Here is a 19,333-nt window from a genome sequence, read left to right as displayed (position 1 = left end):
GAGCTTCACTGAAGAAGCAGTTCTCCAGTCCATAAAGTTGCCGGCAGCCCTGGAATCCAGATATGCAAGGGTCGATTGGGGAGAAGTGCTTACATGAAGGGACACCGGAAGAGGAAGACAGGAGGGTGATGTCTCTGGGTCCAATACTCCACCTTCTAAATGTATTAGACCTCCCAGTGTTTCCCAGGTGAAGCGAGCAGGAGTCACGAAAGTGGCCCTTGCCTCCACAATAGAGGCACAAGCCCAAAGTTCTGCGCCTAGCATGTTCTTCGGCGGTTAGTCTGGTCCGTCCCAGCTGCTTAGGTTCCTCAGCAGGCAGAGGATGCTCCACGGGACGAAGTGAGGGGAGCTCAGACTGGCTAGGGCCTAGGGAGTGTTGGCGTTTTTTTTTATATGGACCTCTCCTGAAAACGAATATCGATCTGGTTGCATAAGGAGATGACATCGTCCAGACCGACAGGGATGGTTCTTCTCGCTAATTTGTCTTTCACTCGGTCAGAGAGGCCATGTAAAAAGGTAGCGACCAGGGCCTCATTGTTCCAGCTCAATTCAGCTGAGAGGATACGGAACTGGAGAGCATATTGTCCCACTGAACGGGATTCTTGGCGGAGACGTAAAAGAGCACTAGCCGCTGAAGAAACCAGAGCTGGCTCCTCGAAGATGTTACGAAAGAGCTATAAGAAATCGGAGAGGCTGGAAACTACCGGATCATTCTTCTCCCACAGGGGAGCAGCCCAGGCTAGAGCTTCACCGGAAAGGAGGGAAATAATATAGGCTACCTTTGCCCGATCAGACCGTTTAGGCTGAAGCTCAAAATGGATGGTGCATTGGCTAAGAAACCCCCTGCAGGCCTTGGAGTCTCCAGAAAAATGGATTGGAGGTGGTAGTTTCAGCGAATGCGACTCTGCGACTGGTGCAACAGGCGCAGCCACTGGTTGTACATGGGGCTGCGGATTCGGGGTTTCCAACGAGGTCTGAAGCTGTTCAAAGTGGGAAGCCAGATCCTGTAGGAATTGCATCACCTGAGTCTGATTAGCATCTTGAGTCTCGAGTCTGTGAACTATGCCCTGTAATGTATCATCTGCGGGGAGCAGCACGTCGGCCGGGTTCATGGCTGTTCAAACTGTCAGGTCACCTGTGGCCAGGTGACAAATGCACCTCGATGGAGACTGGGGTGCACCGCAAGGTAGTGAACCCAATAGCAGACTGCTGCGGATGGACAGGAAACGTGAACCCAAGATTCCCCAGGGCGCGGAGTCTAAGGTCCAGCAGGTGTTCACCAGAGCCTCTAGTGGTGAGGATGGCCTTCGCTGCAACTGAACCCAGGTTGCGGCCCCTGGGGTCCCCCGGGTCATGCTCCGTAGGGAGAGAGGGGAAGCAGCCACTGAGGACACAAGGGATGGTGATTGGTAAGCCGAGGTCAGGGAAACAGGTAGACAAGGGTAACCAAGGGACAGGCCAAAGGTCAGAGTCACAGGCAAACAGGAGTAGTCAGAGACAAGCCAAAATCGGTACACAGAAAGGTAAACGTAGCACACGGCAGACAGGAACACAAGCTAACAAACAAAGTTGAACAGCAAAGCAGACCTGCAGTGCACTAGTTAATATAGACTTCCTGGAATGGCCTGGGGTGGAGCCATACAGGGAGGAGAGCTGATAAAAGGCAGCCGGAAAGAGAGTCAGGTCTCTGATGGACACATGGAGGAGAAGGTAAGCTGCCAGACATTATTGCATGTCCATGACAACAGGTAAGTGTGCTTATTAAAAGTCAGCAGCTACAGTGTTTGTAGCTGCTGACTTTAACAAACTCCAAGGTGCACAAGGTCTCTCCAGAGCCTCCTCCCTGCTCCTCCTCCCTCTACTCTTCCAATATTGTTAGGTGTGCCTCACAGTGCCTAAAGAAAAGCTTTTTCTACCATCGTCATTCTGGATACATGTGGAAACCATTTGACAGGTAAAATGTTTTCATTTATATGTGAGATTGTGAAGCAGTTCCCATTGTTCACTCTTTGTGCATAATTGCCATTCTGAGTTGTATTGTTCAATCTTTGTGTATAATTGTCATTCTGAGTTTTGACCACAAGAGGCCGCTGTTTCTAAAGACTGCAAGCTCTTGCTTATTGAGAGGAGGTGGAGCTGAGCTGGAGAAGCTGGAATCAGGAAGCAGTTGGAGCAGACATGTTTTGTGGAACTGTGTGAAAATTTAATCTGTTCGCATCCAGGGGGGACCATGCGTCCTAGAGCTTCAGGAACGGCAGCTGAGTAATCAACACTGAGCCTGCCCGGAGGAAAAAGGGATCGTTTTTCAGGAAGGCTGATAGGAGCTGAGAAACGGAGAACTACCTCACCTGCAGTACCTCATGTTTGCTGAAAGGACTTTCGTTAATCGGTTGGAAGACATCATCGGCTACAGTTCAAGTCCCGGGTCAGTATTATCGTGCACTCACCGCCTAGTGATGTTTGGCGCCTAAAGATTAGGCCTGTAGTTAGTCAGTCAGGGTCATTACTGTGTATCAGGTCAAGAGTGTTGCTACCATTAGTACAAGGATCCTGCTACTTAAAGAGACATTGCATACGGAGAGCAATCTTCCAAACTACAAACCTGTTTAGTGTCTTCATTAAGGAAGTAAAAATTACACACGTGTTATCATACCGGTTATGTTAAAGGAAGGGGGTAAATATTGCATAGAAGTGATAAGTTTGTAAGCTGCTGTGCTGTACCGCAGATGACCCCGAAACTAACCATATACATAATCGTTTGCGTTCTGATAAGGGTAATAAAAGGTACGGAGGGACAGTCCTAGTTGTATCCTCCAATAGGCAAATTACGGCAAATTGCCTCGGTATCCACCCGGGGGCATCTTGCTGTGCAGCACAGGGGTTGTCAGCTACGGCTGGGTGTATGTAACCTTATTCAGTGTTCATTTTGGGGTTTCGGTTTAATACCTTGTTACAGTAAAAGAAAAGAACTGTTTCACAAAAGTTGGTGTCAAAGTTGTTTTCCTCGTTCGTGACTTCGCTGTATCTTGGAGAGCCCACCCCGGTACATGACTTACATATATTTATTAAGCACTGTAACATTAATGTTGCATCAATTCGCACCAGTGTGAACGCACCAGTGTAGAACTAAAGGCAATTTGTTTGTTTTGGATAGAGCTTGGGAGGGTTATAACGCCTATCAGTTCGGAAGAAGAGGAAATCCCTGCAAATTTATGGAATTCCCGACGACCCCCAGGTCATCAGAACGAGTGTCCCCATTGTAAGATTTCCCCGCTATTACTTTTCTGGGGACAACCCAAAATTGGGGATTTTCCTTTACTTTCACTTTTAAGGATAATGGTAAATAGGACAAATAGAGAGGGTAAATCTCCTCAACAGGGCCAAAGACAGCAATAAAAACGGACAAGCGTTCCAATCGCTTTCCACTCTATCCAAAGCTAAAAAAAAGTTTTGCCTTTAGTTATACTTTAAAGCCCAACTTTGGACAAAACTTTTTGTTTTTGATATTGCGAGGAAGGCTTTAAACTGTTGCATTTGTAATTCAATAAGAATAGGTGTCACTGGATCAGAAAGACACACAAAGCAATAAAACCTGACATATATTTCAACCCTTCCTTACTCCACTAAAAAGTGTTTCTTGGTCTTCTTGATGAACAAACTTTCCTAATAATTCCTGTTCTGTGACCTTCTGCCATCAGGACAAGGAGGAGGCGCAATCTACCAAATGAGGAGACAAACAGCAATAAAACACAGAGTTTCTAACCTTTGGACACTGTTAAATGTAAAGCATGATCGACACAAATACCTACATTATAGTTTAATTTGAACCTGTATATACAGAATTTAACATTTCCATTTACAGAGTAATCATAAATATGTTTGTCAGTTTCCTGAAACAAAATGTAAAACTCCTAAACTGCAACGGTTATTTATAGTAGTGGGGTTCCAAGTACTTATACCCCTCTGGTATGCTGAGATCCAACCTGGCAGTTCATAGTTTTTTTGTTTTTTTTGCTGTAACTATAACCATAGCAGACCACATAATTGTTATGTGGCCCAGCAGAACAAGTACTTTCACAGTATTGTATAGATTTGTGTAAATGATTTTACACTGAATTAACATATATTCAGTACTGGCTTTTCTATAGGCTTTGACGCCAGTTAGTATCATGCAATATAAATGATACCCCCCAGCAAATAGTCATATCGGAAAAGTCAAGCCTGTAGAACATTACATATTTCAGTAGCAAGGCTGCCTCTAAAACAAACCTCTCAGATGTTTAGAGTTACTACAAAACTTTTGCATCAAAGTAAAGTTAACCTGTAGTGCCTGCAAGCAGGCCCAAACTGGCCATAGGGCACAGCAGGCATTTGACCGGTGGGCCGGGGGAGAGTGACCACATGTCTCAGAATCAGGGGTCAAGTCCTGGGGAAAAAAGTGAGGGAACTCCCACCCAAGATCCACTCCCCCACCAAAAAAAAAAAATTATACTCTCATATGCATAATTACTAAACCGCATAATTACTGTACCTTAGTAATCCTTTATGTTACTGGCTGCTTCCTGTATGTGGATTCATCGGGTAGTGTTCGGGTATTCCGTCACTTCTTCGATGCGGGAACAATGACAAAAGCTCCCAGGAGACATTGCGGCATCGAGGAAGTGACAGAATACCCGCACACTACCTGATGAATCCATATACAGAAAGCTGCCAGTAACATAAAGGATTACTAAGGTTCGCCTGCCCCTGACAGTGACTCGAGTTGGGCATCTCCGCTTAGTGAAGGATTGGCTCGGGCGGCTCGGATGCTCTCGGCTGCTCTATTCCTGCAAAGGGAACTGAGTTCCTGCTGTGAAAAAAGTGCAGGAACTCCGTTCCCACGCGTTCCCGCAGGACTTGAGCCCTGCTCAGAATGCCTAGGACAGTCCTGCATTTGGCTGGTCTGTCCTTCCTTGGTCCCAGACACCTCCATTTCCAGAATTGCTCCCTGGGCTGATCTGATGTCCACTAAAAGGCAACCGCTCTTGCCGCTGTCACTCAGTGTCAATCTGTGTCCTGGTGGACTCCTGGCCAGCAGTGACACATTTTACATTGTTCACCACCGGCCGCTGGCTCACTGCCTGAACTGGTTGCTAGCTATGGCTTGCCTAGCGTCTACCAACCAGTGGCATTACGAGGAGGAGAGCTAGGCTGAAGCCCCACAATTCAAAGTGGAGGAGGATTTAACTTCCTCTTCCTCCATGCCTAGTGCTTAGCTCCATCTACCTCCTCCCTGTATCTTCTCCGGCATTATGCAGATGAAACATCGTGAGGCACTGACTGTATTGCAGACTGCAGAGAGGATGGTCAGCAGATGAGTATGCTGGCAGAAGAGGAGAGGACAGATGAAATGACACCCTCGAAGGGATGAGAGGAGGACACATTCTTAGATATTAGGGCAGGGTTCATGCTGGGACTTGTAGTCCTTTAAGTTTGGGGGATCTGACCCCCCAAAAGTGAAAGACTACAAGTCCCAACGTGAACCTCTCAGAGCTGAAGATGTGACACCCCCCTGGCTCCCCGTGTAGGAGGAGCCACATTTGCAGCCAGCGGTGGGAGGGGCGTTCACCTTCCTGGGGCTCCAATGTGTTGGACTGGTGACAAGCGGGCATGTGAATCTACATATGGTGGCAGGCTATGGGTGGCAAGTCAAAAAATGAGCTCGATGTTTCGAATAGAACGTAAGTTGGACTCGAACATCGAGTGCCGAACAGCGCATATTATGGAGCGTTCGCGGCAATTTGAGCACTGTGGAATGCCCCATAATGCACTGCGAGATCACAGTGCATTGCTGTATGACTATTGGCCAAAACATGCACCTGACCTGCATGCTTTGGCCAATCACAGCTTTGGGTGTGAGAGTGAGAGTTTTTAATGTGGGTAATCACCCGCTTGTTAATATGGTCCAGATCTGCAGATCATCCCGCCCCCATGCTCATAGGATGACAGCCTCGTCAGGGTGAGAGACCCTGGAGAGGAGACTTGGTCTGAATCCTGCCTCTGCGCTGCTAAAGATAGGACTGTGCTGGGGAGGCAGAGAGTTAAAGGGGGCACTGTAATTAGAGAGAAAAGGGGGGTATGACTGCAAGGGGCACTGTAATTTAAAGGGGACTGCGCTGTTAACAGTGCAGTGCAGTCCCCTTTATATTACAGTGCCCCTTTACATTACAATGTGGAGGACTAATTCTGTGAATACCCCCCCCCCCCCCCAGTCCGGGTCTGCCTGCACCTGCAAGTATGTTTGCTAACCCTTTTGGCTGGTTCACTGTGCTATTTTCGAGGCCCTAGATCCCTGGCCCACACTATACATAATACCTTGACTTGTTGTCTGACTTCAAGAGGAGCCAGTCCTCCACTTCTAGCAAAACACAGTGATAATTCCCACCTACTTGATAGCTAAGCCTCCACCAGCACTTAATGACCCAACGTTGGAGACTTACTTCGCCATTGGAGGCTTTCACATCTCCCTTTTTAGTGGTAGTGCTCAGCTCTGAGTTGGGACAAACCCAAGGACATTTTAGTGATGGTGCTCGATGCTACGTTGGGCTAGAACTTAAGGCCAAGTTAAGCTTTCACATTAGACCTTCATATAAAATATACAGTAGAAGCTGTCACAATGGACCTTTTAGTGGTAGGGTTTGTTTGTTGTAGGGGCCCCGTAGCTGCACAGAAAACTAGCTGAAAAGTAACAAACATACTTGTAAATAACACAAGTTGACTCAGTTATTAGACACATTGAACATTTGACAGATTGACTGTCATGCCGCGTAAACTATCGTAATTTCCGACAACAAATGTTCGATGTGAGTTTTTGGTCGGATATTCCGACCGTGTGTATGCTCCATTGGACATTTCCTGTCGGAATTTTCGACAACAAATGTTTGAGAACTGGTTCTCAAATTTTTCCGACAACAAAACTTCTTGTCAGAAATTTGTTGTACGTCACCATGTTCTTGCCGTTCGGAATTTGTGTGACCGTGTGTATGCAACACAAGTTTGAGCCAACATTTTGTTGTCAGAATGTCTGATCGTGTGTACGCGGCATTAGAGTTTAAACAACCATGGGGGTTGAGGGGCTACTATGATTTTAATAATGCCAAATATTCATTGTACTTCACACTTTATTAAGTGGAATGGCAGAGGGTTAGGGGGAGGGTCTTCTGTTTCCTCTTCAAGTTCAAACAAAAAAGAAAACCTCTGGACTAAGTTATACATCGCTGCTGTTCTCTGCTATCTGATAAACAATTCCTTATATTTAGGACTCCCATGGAGTGAAGATTTTATCTAAGCATCTCTTTGGAGTCATTTTCCCTGTCACACATAGCATTAGCAAAGTGAATGTGTATAAAAGGCTTTCTTTATTATTTATGACTGCTCGGTGTAACTCTAAGCAGAGCATAGGTTGCAGTTAAAGGGAGAGGTATAGGCTGTTGTACTCAGACAAAAGGCAGAAAATTGAGTGCACAGTGGCCTATACCTGAGGGAATGCAGTCTCTGAAGCCTTTGAAACTAGATCATACTCAGAAATTCAGATATGGAACAATATAATGCAGATGTGTGAATGGGTCTTCATGTAAAATAAAAGATGATAAAGGACTTGCTGTGATATTGGTTTGAATATCTTCTATTTAGATACTGCTCATATATAGAGGTATATTTTTAGGTCATTGGTTCTTATCCATTTATTTGTAAGGCATATTTTAACAGTAAGCAGAACTTATCATTGGCAGAGATGAAAGACTGACCATGCAATACATTGTAGAAGGTAGAAACATTAGCATGAAAACTCAAGGGACTTACACTGGCAATAATACAGTATATGCAGATTTTTGTGATTTTACATAATTGCAAACATTTGCAAATAATCCTGAAGGACACTTTGTTGATATATCTAAGGTCAGCATGTTTTATACTGTTTCACAGGTCTGACATTATCAACATTATCATTATCAACACTATCATTATCAACATAATGGAAACCTTGTATTTAATTCCATAATTTTTCATTTAATAAATGTTAAAAATAACCATCCAGGAATTAGCATTGTTATACAACTGAATCTTTGCACCTAAATCATAATTAAACTCCCTCACTAGCCAATGTCATCTTCTTCCTACCAGGTTTTCAGGCTATTAATTGGCCAGTGGGGGAGTGATGTCATCCTGCACATGCACACAAGATTCAGTCATTCTAAGACACAGTTAAACTGGATACACACAATTAATACAAATTTTAAAAATACAATTTTCTTTAGATTTTTTCCTTTAGATTTATCAAAACCATATAATTTAAGGTCAAACCTAAACACTTTCAATTTGTATGCAATCAGGCAGGCCCATGCACGACATAGTTGAAGGTAAATCTAAAGGAAAACAAACAACAAAAGTTGCATAGCGTGTATCCAGCGTTAGTCAGGTAGCCAGGCTAGTTAGACAGCTTGAAAAAAAGACACAAGTCCATCTAGTTCAACCAATAGAAATTAAAAAAAAAACACACATGCAAACAGAAAACCTCCACGTACACAGTTCAATATCACAAGTGATCCAGAGGAAGGCAAAAAAACAAACAAACAAAAAAAACAATAAAGCATGATCTAATTTGCTCCAACAGGGAAAAATTATTTCATGATCCCCCAGGAGGTAATTGGATATTCGCTGGATCAACTACCCCTGTTACTATTACCTATAAATATTAGTATCCAATTATAATTTGTGAATTTTTGGAAATAATCCAATCCTTTTTTTAAACAATCTACTGAGATGGAGAGGACAAGCTCTTAAAGGGTGTCTGTCTATTAGACATTTTCACAGATTTCACTTTGAAGAAGCCTTTCCATATTTGGAGGTCAAATCTCTTTTCTTTCAGATGAAAATATTGCCTCCTTGTCCTTTGTGATGACAGTAGCATCAGTAACTCTATACCAAGCTTAATATGTTGACCACAAAGCAAAGAGAAAGGCACCTGAAAGTGCAGTGGTTAAAACATTTATTACAAGCACAATGGGATTAAAAACACTAACAAGATGGTAATCCTTGTCTGGTTGGGGGAGAGAGAGAGAGACGTCCTGCAGCTGTCAGAGTCCCTGGTGATGTGGGTTGATGAGGAGGTCCGAGTTCTGGAACTAAGCTGGAATGCACATGGCCGATGTGACATCAGGTGAAGGTGGTGGGCGGTAACGCGTTTCAGAGCAAGCACAGCTCCTTCGTCAGACCTTATAAACATACTATCCACTTACATAAAAGATCAGTTTTGTATGCCTGGGGAGAGAGTCCCATATGGATGGTACACAATCCAGCTATCCTGCTCTTGGCCAGAAAGAGAGAGAGAAAAAAAATGGGACCACTAGGCAAAGCACCACTGGAGGGAAGTCGCACTGTAGGCAATGGATCAAGGGAACAAAGCCCCACCACTTCGAAATGACAACCACAATTTGTCTGTGTCCATGGTGATCACACCTTTCAAGGCTCTGTCTCTTTTTGAAGTCCTCATTTGTTCGGTTCAGGCAATTTCGACTAGCTCACAAAATTTTGCGTTTCAAGTGAAACTAGGAAAGAAAACTAAGACCAGATGTAAGCGTTTTAGTTTCCCTCCTAAATATCCCACTATGGCCTTCACTATACTGTAAAATCAGACATTTGTGCCTGAATCAAGAAAAATCAATACACTTATATGATGCATCAATAGTTTGCATGTGAACTTTTCCTTATGCAAACTAAGCTGTGTCTGTGAAGACAAGTGTAATGAGCCCTAAGCTGTGTGGGAGAATCGGGTGGTCAAAAACCATGACACCCCATTTGTCCAAAATTGGCAAGTTGGTGACAAAAATGGTCAGATTTATGTTTCATATCTGTGGTGGGCAGCCAGGGAATGTAACACATGTCATAAATAGTTTGTCATAAACCATCTAGGAAGTACTATACATCTGAGAGTCTGAGTTTTAAACTAAGGGCCAGATCCACAGCCCCGCAGCGCAACGTAACTTAACAGATTTAAGTTACACTGCCGCAAATTTCCTAAGTTAGGTATCGATCCACAACACACTGACCTGGAAATTTGCGGCGGTGTAACTCAAATCCGTCCGGCGCAAGGCGTTCCTAATCTAATGGGGCGAGTCCTGCGTACTGCGCATGCTTGTGACGCAAATTTCCCGACGTGCTTTGCGCGACGTGACATCATTTTCTGATCGCGCGGCGCGTAGCGTATTTCCGTATTCCCGTACGGCTTACGCAATCGACGTAAAATTTAAAAATTCGACGCAGGAAGGACGGCCATACTTTACACAGCAGTACGCCTGCTGTGTAAAAGTAGGGCTGCTTTACAAAAGTGTAACTAAGCGACGGGAAACTAACGTAGCGGCGACGTAGCGAATGCGAAAAAGCTTTAAGGATTGACGTAACTCCTCATTAGCATACCCGACGCGTAATTTCGACGATGAATGCCCCCAGCGGCGGTCGCGGTACTGCATCTTAAGATCCGGCAGTGTAAAACTATTACACCTGCCGGATCTTCTGTCTATCTCTTGGAAACTGATTCTGTGGATCAGTTCCAAAGATAGAAACAGGGATACGCAGGCGGAACAGCAGATCCGTCTGCGTATCTCTTTTGAGGATCTGGCCCTAAGTCCTTATCAGTCAGACACCAAGCACAGCTATATTAATATAATATAATAAAATATACTGTAATATAATATAATATATTATATTATAAGGTTAAAAAGGCTAACAAAACACAATATGTTTTACAAGAAGACTATGTATAAGATGCATATCATAGTTGGTCTTTAACATATTGTAATTTCATGGTGTTTAATTATATGTTGGTTGTTGAATGGCAAAACCTTGTCAGATGGAGATGATGTAATTGTAATAGTTGAAATGATGGGTGTTGTCTGAAAGAAACATAAAAAAAGCATATCTATTGACACATGTCTCGATGTTAATTAGATCTGTGACAATCTTCTCCATGGACAACAAAATGCCATTACATCTGTCAACTGCGCCTCCTTATTTGACATCAAATACGAAGGCTACTAAGAAAGTTACGTTTTTTTAAGAGCTGGAGATGGATACTTAAGTATTTGTAGCCATTCTCTTTTATTTATGTAGTTGCTTATTGTCTGTTTTACAATATTTCTGTAAATATTTCACACACTGTTCTCTTTTTTTTTTATTAGAACTGTATTGAAAAATCATAAAGCAGAATTTCTGAATGCCCTCATTTGAAATTAAAGAATGTTTGCCTCTGTGAAAGGCTACTTTGATATAAAAACAATGAACCCTAACAAACTAATAATAAGGGCTATAGCAGTGCCCTATTTTTGTAAAAAGTATCAATAAACATTTATTATATAATAAAAATTGCACAAGTAAACATATCAAAAAACATACAAAACGCTGCACATAAAACATAACCAAAATCATCTAGTGCTCCCTGAATACAGGTTCTTGCTGGCTCCCCTATGGTGGAGCACAGCCAGTTGCTGTAATTTCGACGCAGTTTGCGCTTCGCAGGAAAAGTTTAGGCAAGAACACTCACGGTTAAAGGGGTTGTAAAGGTAATTTTTTTTCTCTAAATAGCTTCCTTTACCTTAGTGCAGTCCCCCTTCACTTACCTCATCCTTCGATTTTGCTTTTAAATGTCCTTTTTTCTTCTGAGAAATCCTCACTTCCTGTTCTTCTGTCTGTAACTCCACACAGTAATGGGAGGCTTTCTCCCTGGTGTGGAGAAAGCCTCTTGAGGGGGTGAGCAGGAGTGTCAGGATGCCCACTAACACACAGCTCTTTTCTATATCTGCAAAGTAGAGAGCGTCCTGACCCTCCTGCTTGCCCTCCTCCCCCTCAAGAGGCTTTCTTCACACCAGGGAGAAAGCCTCCCATTACTGTGTGTAGTTACAGACAGAAGAACAGGAAGTGAGGATTTCTCAGAAGAAATAAGGACATTTAAAAGCAAAATCGAGGGATGAGGTAAGTGAAGGAGGACTGCACTAAGGTAAAGGAAGCTATTTAGGGAACACATTTGTTTTCCTTTACAACCCCTTTAAGTTCAATTGAATAAGAAGTCAGCATTCAAAAGCAGGCCAAAATTAGGCTGGCCAAACACTATTCTATTTTTTTGGTACAATTTTCCTTTAGATTTACCAAAACCATATAATAGGAGGTCAAACCTAAACACTTTCAATTTGTATGCAATCAGGCATGCCTTTGCACTACATAGTTGAAAGTAAATCTGAAGGAAATTAAATAAGAAAATTGTATGATGTATGGCCAGCCTCATGCCCCGTACACACGATCGGTTTTCCCATTGGAAAAAGTCAGATGAGGGCTTTTGGTCGGGAATCCCGACTGTGTGTATGCTCCATCAGACTTTTTCCAATGGAAAAACTGCTGGATAAAGATAGGGAGCAGGTTCTCTATTTTCCCGTCAGGAAAAAAATCAGATCGGAATTTCCTATCGTGTGTACAAATTCCGACGCGCAAAATTCCGACACATGCTCAGAAACAAATCGACGCATGCTCAGAAGCATAGAACTTAATTTTCTCGGCTCGTCGTAGTCTTTTACGTCACTGCGTTCTTGGCAGTCAAAAGTTCACCGAACTTTTGTGTGACCGTGTGTATGCAAGGCAAGCTTGAGCAGAATTCCCATCGGAAAAAAGTTGGATGTTTTTTCCGACAGAAATTACGCTCGTGTGTACAGGGCATAAGACATGCAATGCCCACCTTTGCAGAGATGACAACAGTGTTGAATTTTTAGAGTAGCAACGTCATCCCACCTGCATCTATTGCTGGTGTTGTCTGCCCTACAAGAGTTATCTCCCACCAACTGCAAAACGCACACACACCTTCCCAGAGCTTTGGGGTCATGTGACCACTTGGAATAAGATTAAAAAAGGTACTTCCATTGACACTTCTGACAAACTGTATTCAGCAAGTATATAAGTAGTAGGGAGAAAATGCTTAAAACCTAGTTTTTTTTTATCCTTTCCTTCCGCTTTAACAGGTTAGCCCACAGCCATACATAGAATGGAAACCTGTGAGGCCCCGTACACACGACAGAGGAACTCGACGTGCTTGGCACGTCGAGTTCCTCGTCGAGTTTTGGGATGAAGCCGCCGAGGAGCTCGGCGGGCCGGCTTCTCCCATAGAAGAACGAGGACAACGAGAAAATAGAGAACATGTTCTCTATTTTCTCGTCGAGTTCCTCGGCGGCTCCATCGAGCCAAAACTGTACAGACGACAGAGTTTCTCGGCAGAATCCGGGTTTTGACCGAGTTTCTCGGTGAATTCTGCCGAGAAACTCTGTCGTGTGTACGAGGCCTGACAGTATTTGGTGAATAGGGCTCCACCTGCCATAATGAGCAGAAACCTGCAGGATGATGTTTTCTGTAGCTGACCATTTGATCTGAGCCCTTTTTTAAAGATGAAAAGCATGGCAAAAAAAAGACCAACTTAAAAATGATTTAGATATAAAGCAGCGGGACCTACAAACTAGTGCCTAAGGACATCACAAAAAAGTTGAATCACCAGCATTACTTTTTTGTCATCATAAAGAAAAAAATAATACACTGCTGTCAGACAGTATAAGTAGCATTCTGTCACCAAAACCATGAATGTATATACTACATACTGTGGGCCAGATTCACAGAAGAAATACGCCGGAGTATCTACTGATACAGCGGCGTACTTTCAAATTTGCCGCGTTGTATCTTTAGTTTGAATCCTCAAACCAAGATACGACGGCTTTTGGCTTCGATCCGACAGGCGTACGGCTTCGTACGCCTTCAGGTCGTAGGTGATATACTTCGGCGCCCGCTGGGTGGAGTTTGCGTCGTTTTCCGCGTCGGGTATGCTAATTAGCTGTTTACGGCGATTCACGAAGGTACGCACGGCCGTCGCATTCTCTTACGTCGTCGCTAGTCGGCTTTTCCCGGCGTATAGTTAAAGCTGCTATTTCGGTGCGACATCATTACGCGCAAAGCACGGCGGGAAATTTCAAAATGGAGCATGCGCAGTACGTTCGGCGCGGGAACGCGCCTAATTTAAATGATCCACGCCCCATTTGAATTAGGCGGGCTTGCGCCGGAGGGATTTACGCTATGCCGCCGCAACTTTACAGGCAAGTGCTTTGTGAATCAAGCACTTGCCCGTAAAACTTGCGGCGGTGTAACGTAAATGCGATACGTTATGCCGCCGCAAATGTCTGTGAATCTGGCCCTGTATGTCCAGTGAGCAATCACAAACATGTAGCAGATTGATAATGACAACTTACTGTACATCGTTAAAGTAGATTTCTGTAAAGTATTGTGTATGCATTCGATAGTGGAACCCATGTATTGCTATTAGTCATAGCAGAATTGCCACCTGGGTGACCAAAGTGCTGGGGATGTACCCTGTCTCTTTAGGCAGAGTATGTGTTCAGCTATTTCACTACTTACAGTGCCTTGAAAAAGTTATTCAGACCCCTTGAACATTTCCAGATTTTGTCATGGATTGAACAGTACTCCATGAGATGTTCAAAGCTTGGGATATTTTCTTATAACCTAACCCTGCTTTAAACTTCTCCACAACTTTTTCTCTGACCTGTCTGGTGTGTTCCTTGACCTTCATAATGCTGTTTGTTCACTAAGGTTCTCTAACAAAACTCTGAAGGCTTCACAGAACAGCTGTATTTATATTGAGATTACATTGCACACAGGTGGACTCTATTTACTAATTAGTTGACTTCTGAAGGCAATTGGTTCCACTATATTTTAGTTAGGGGTTTCAGAGTAAAGGGGGCTGAATGCAAATGCACTCCACACTTTTCAGAAATGTATTTGTAAAAAATAATTGAAAACTATTTATCATTTTCCTTCCACAATTATGTGCCACTTTGTGTTGGTCTACCACATTAAAATCCCAATAAAATACATTTACGTTTTTGGTTGTAACATGACAAAATGTGGAAAATTTCAAGGGGTATGAATACTTTTTCAAGGCACTTTACACAATAACAAAGGGTTACCTTTATCAGAATCTCCCATAACCACTCTACCACCTCTAACTGGTTAGTTGCCATGCTGGGCCAGACAACAAAATGCTAGACTCGCCAAAAATAAATATTTGCTTGGAGAATTAATAACATTTATCAGTTCCATGAAAACCTATTTAATGTATTTAATGTGCCCTTTTGTCTTCTTTCTATTTTTCAGTCCTCTACGTGAAGTCAAGAGAGGAGAAATAAAGTCAACAGCTCCAAACATCGGCATCGCCCCTCTCACCGCTGTCTGATTTGAGCAGGGTTTCATTTGTCATAAATGCACACCTTGTAGTCAAGGCCCCCCCCCTGAGCCCCCGTTTAACTTACCTGAGCCCCGAATCTCCATGGGCGCGATCCCATGTTGCTTTCCCCCAGGTCTTGTTGGCTCTTCTTTGGATAATTGATAGCAGAGCAGCCATTGGCTCCCGCTGCTGTCAATCAAATCCAATGACGAGGCTGCCTGGGGGCAGAGCTGAATCATACAATTGGCGGCTATGGACCCCGATTGTATGGTGGCGGGAGCATCCCCGCAAGTTAACCCACTCAGAAGAGAGCTTGTCAGAGGGGGTTAGCTCTTGCGGGGAGGAGCCGCGAGAGCCACTGTGGGACCCCAGAAGAGGACAATCAGGGCCACTCTGTGCAAAATGAACTGCACAGTGGAGGTAAGTATGACATGTTTGTTTTTTAAAAAAAATTATAGCGGAACCTTTACAACCTCTTTAAGACAATACAGACAGATTATACAAACAAAATCGCATAAAAAAAAGGGACCCCAAACCACCCCCACACTGCTCTTGGAGTATATATAAAAAAAAAAAAAAAGGTCAGAAAATAAAGAGCATCCAATATTACAAAGTATATAGGGCCAGATTCACAGAAGAGATACGACGGCGTATCTCCTTATACGCCGTCGTATGTCTGGGAGTATCTATGCGACTGATTCATAGAATCAGTTACGCATAGATAGCCCTAAGATCCGACAGGTGTAATTGACTTACACCGTCGGATCTTAGGATGCAATACTTCGGCCGCCGCTGGGTGGAGTTTGCGTTGTTTTCCAGCGTTGGGTATGCAAATGAGCGTTTACGGCAATCCACGACGGTTTTCTCGTCCGTTACGTCGTGGCTAGTAATTTTTTCCCGTCGCAAAGTTACGCCTGCTTTAACATGGCTTAACTTTAGATGAGCCATGTTAAAGTATGGCCGTCGTTTCCGGGTCGAATTTCAATTTTTTTTTTTTTGCGTAAGACGTCCGGGAATACGAAAGTACGTTACGCACGTCGCCGTTCAAAAAAATTACGTCACTTTGCGCAAAGCACGGCGGGAATTTCAAAACGGAGCATGCGCAGTACGTCCGGCGCGGGAGCGCGCCTAATTTAAATGGTACACGCCCCATTTGAATTGGGCGGGCTTGCGCCGGACGCCTTTACATTACACCGCCGTAAGTTTACACGCAAGTGCTTGGTGAATCAGGCACTTGCGCTGCCGCAAGTATATGTGAATCTGGCCCATAGTACCTATTAGTTTACATGATACCTAGGTCGTGAATTTAAGCCATTTTGACCAGGTAGCATCAAACTTACTCATGGAATTCCTTAGGGAGTATGTATGTTTTTCAAAAAGAATAATCCTATTGAGATCTAAAAGATACGGTCAGCGGGTAGGGAGAGGTCCACTTAAGCACACGTTTTATAGTGTTACCAATAGAAGAGGTATAAATAGACGTATCGCAGTATCCCAATAGACATATAAGGGGTTCAACCGGAATATTAGTATCCAATAGCCCGTTTTGGGTACCAATCACCTCCGCCCAGTATCTTTGAAGTTTTGGATACCGCCACAAAATATGTATTAGCATACCTGTATTACCACATACTTCTAAAGGATGTGCCAACTGAAAAAAAGTTGAGAAACACCGGTAAATGATATTCATTGAAGGCGAAAAACATTATTTTGTCTTACATTTGCAATCTAAGGGAGGCCATTGATTATGCAATTTGCTTTTCTTTATAAATAAAAATAGAAAATGTTCTATATCTAAACTCCGATGGAATTCATTGGAATTTTCGATGAAAAAACTCTGATAGGGCTACACACGATCAGAATTTCCGATCGTGTGTAGCCCTATCAGAGTTTTTTCATTGGAGAGAAATGCCATGTACACACGATCAGAATTTCCGATGGAAAAAGTCAGACGGACCTTTTCCATCAGATATTCAGATCGTGTGTACATGGCATTTCTCTCTGGGCCCCCGGCTACTACTAGCTGGGGAGCAGAGGAAGATCATTCCACCAGGGAAAGCAAGGCGATAAGCAGACAGGCGGCTGGCCAGGACATGAGCCAAGGCAGAAGAACATGTGAGAGGAGCTGAATGGGCATACACCCGGAACTGAAGAAATATTCCCTCCGCTCCGACCAGCACATGATCAACAGAAAGGGGAACAGATAATGGAAAAAAAATACACACCCTAAGCTAGTAGGTGGGGTGGAGCAGGGGGGGTGTTCAATTCAGATTTTTTTTTTTATTCTGCACTGACTGTCTTTGAAATTGCCACAGCCCCTGTTCAAATCCAATCCGGGGACAGACTTGGTCCGGGGACAGTGTCCTCAATCTGGGGACTGTCCGCGGAAACCAGGGATGTCTTGTCACCCTAGTCTATGGCCTGATTTACTGTTATCATCACACACAAATGTAGACTATGGCCCCGTACACACGACCGAGTTTCTCAGTTTCTGTTTTTGCAGAATTCAGCCAGAAACTCGATCAGAGCCGTATTCTGCCGAGAAACCCGGTCGTCTGTACACTTTTGGCCAAGGAAACCGACAATAATCTCGTCGGGCCAAATAGAGAACATGTTCTCTATTTCCTCGTTAGTCAATGAGGAAACTTGGCTCGCCGAGATCCTCGGCAGCTTCACAAGGAACTTGACGAGCAAAACGATGTGTTTTGCCCGTCGAGTTTCCCGGACGTGTGTACGGGGCCTTTGGTTATCAAAGGGACTGCTCCTGCATACTATGTTCACCAGCCAAGTTCAGTCTGACAGAAAATATTTCTTCAAACACCCTGACAAATACAAGCTAAAGTAGCTAACTATAGATTGTACCGGAAATGTCTTATCTTTTGCCCTGTTCATATACTGGCATGACCAGTTTGTTACTTGGCCTTTCTGGTCCAAGATCAAAGATTTTTCCATCCATGTACTTTGCCAACCTTAAACTTTTCTTCTCCAGTTTGGATGTGTCACCTTATGAAGGAGAAGTAGATCTGCTTTCATCTCACTCCAGTGCAATGTATCTGAGTCTCCTTATCTAGCCTCCCCTATACTCATGCTCTGTCATTGTGAAAGCTATCTATGGATAATCTTGCAGTTTTTTTTTTTTTTATAACAATGATACATTTATTTTTTTCAAGTCCCCTGTTGCAATCTTTTTCAGTCTCCTTGGCGAGAAGCATCCATCTAATCATCTGCCCTTAAAAAAGGGGAATTGTGAAATTGTTTTGTCCCGTAGAGGAAATCAATTGGTTTTCAGCGGTCTGTTTGAACTCTTTGAAGGAAAGCCATGGCAGGAGTCCACTGCTTTCTTGCTATGTTCCAGTGACCCGTGATCATGTGGTGAAGGGTATTTGGCTCTGTGCACAAGTGAAAGGAATCTCCTGCTTCCTGCAGCGCTCTGATGTTTGGCAGTACTCAGTGTGGTTTCCCTCTCCTGACATACTGTGTTAATAGGATCAGCCCTCGCAGCAACGTACTTTCACATAAGACTGTATACTAGACGTTGCATACACAGAGGCTATGTTTATTGTGTGTTTTCAGAGGTAAAGCTGACTTTTTTTTTATTTAATACATTAGCAAATATTGAAAAGCTCCTTAGATTCTACTTTTTCTATTTGCATGTTGGAAATAACTAGGATTTTTACTACTGTGCAAATATAGAGCTGAACTCCAGGCACATGGCTAAATACGCAGATGAAATATATACTGTATATGAGAGCTGTTTTACTTGCCAAAAGATTTGTTTTTCTCCGAATCCTATCCTGAGATTTGCACAGCTCCCCACATTACAGCCATGCCTAGCAGGGGACCTGATTTTTCTCTGCTGCAGTTTGACTTTTACTTAGGCCTCGTACACACGATCGAACATGTCTGCTGAAACTGGTCCGCGGACATGTCCGACCATGTGTACGGCCTAGCGGACCGGATTCCTGGCCTAGCGGACAGGTTTCCAGCGGACAAAAGTTTCTTAGCATGCTAAGAAACTTGTCCGGTGGAAACCTG

Source organism: Rana temporaria, chromosome 2, assembly GCF_905171775.1.
Source record: "Rana temporaria chromosome 2, aRanTem1.1, whole genome shotgun sequence".
Lineage (NCBI taxonomy): Eukaryota > Metazoa > Chordata > Amphibia > Anura > Ranidae > Rana > Rana temporaria.
The sequence above is the reverse complement of the archived record's forward strand: the minus strand, read 5'-3'. Positions refer to the sequence as shown.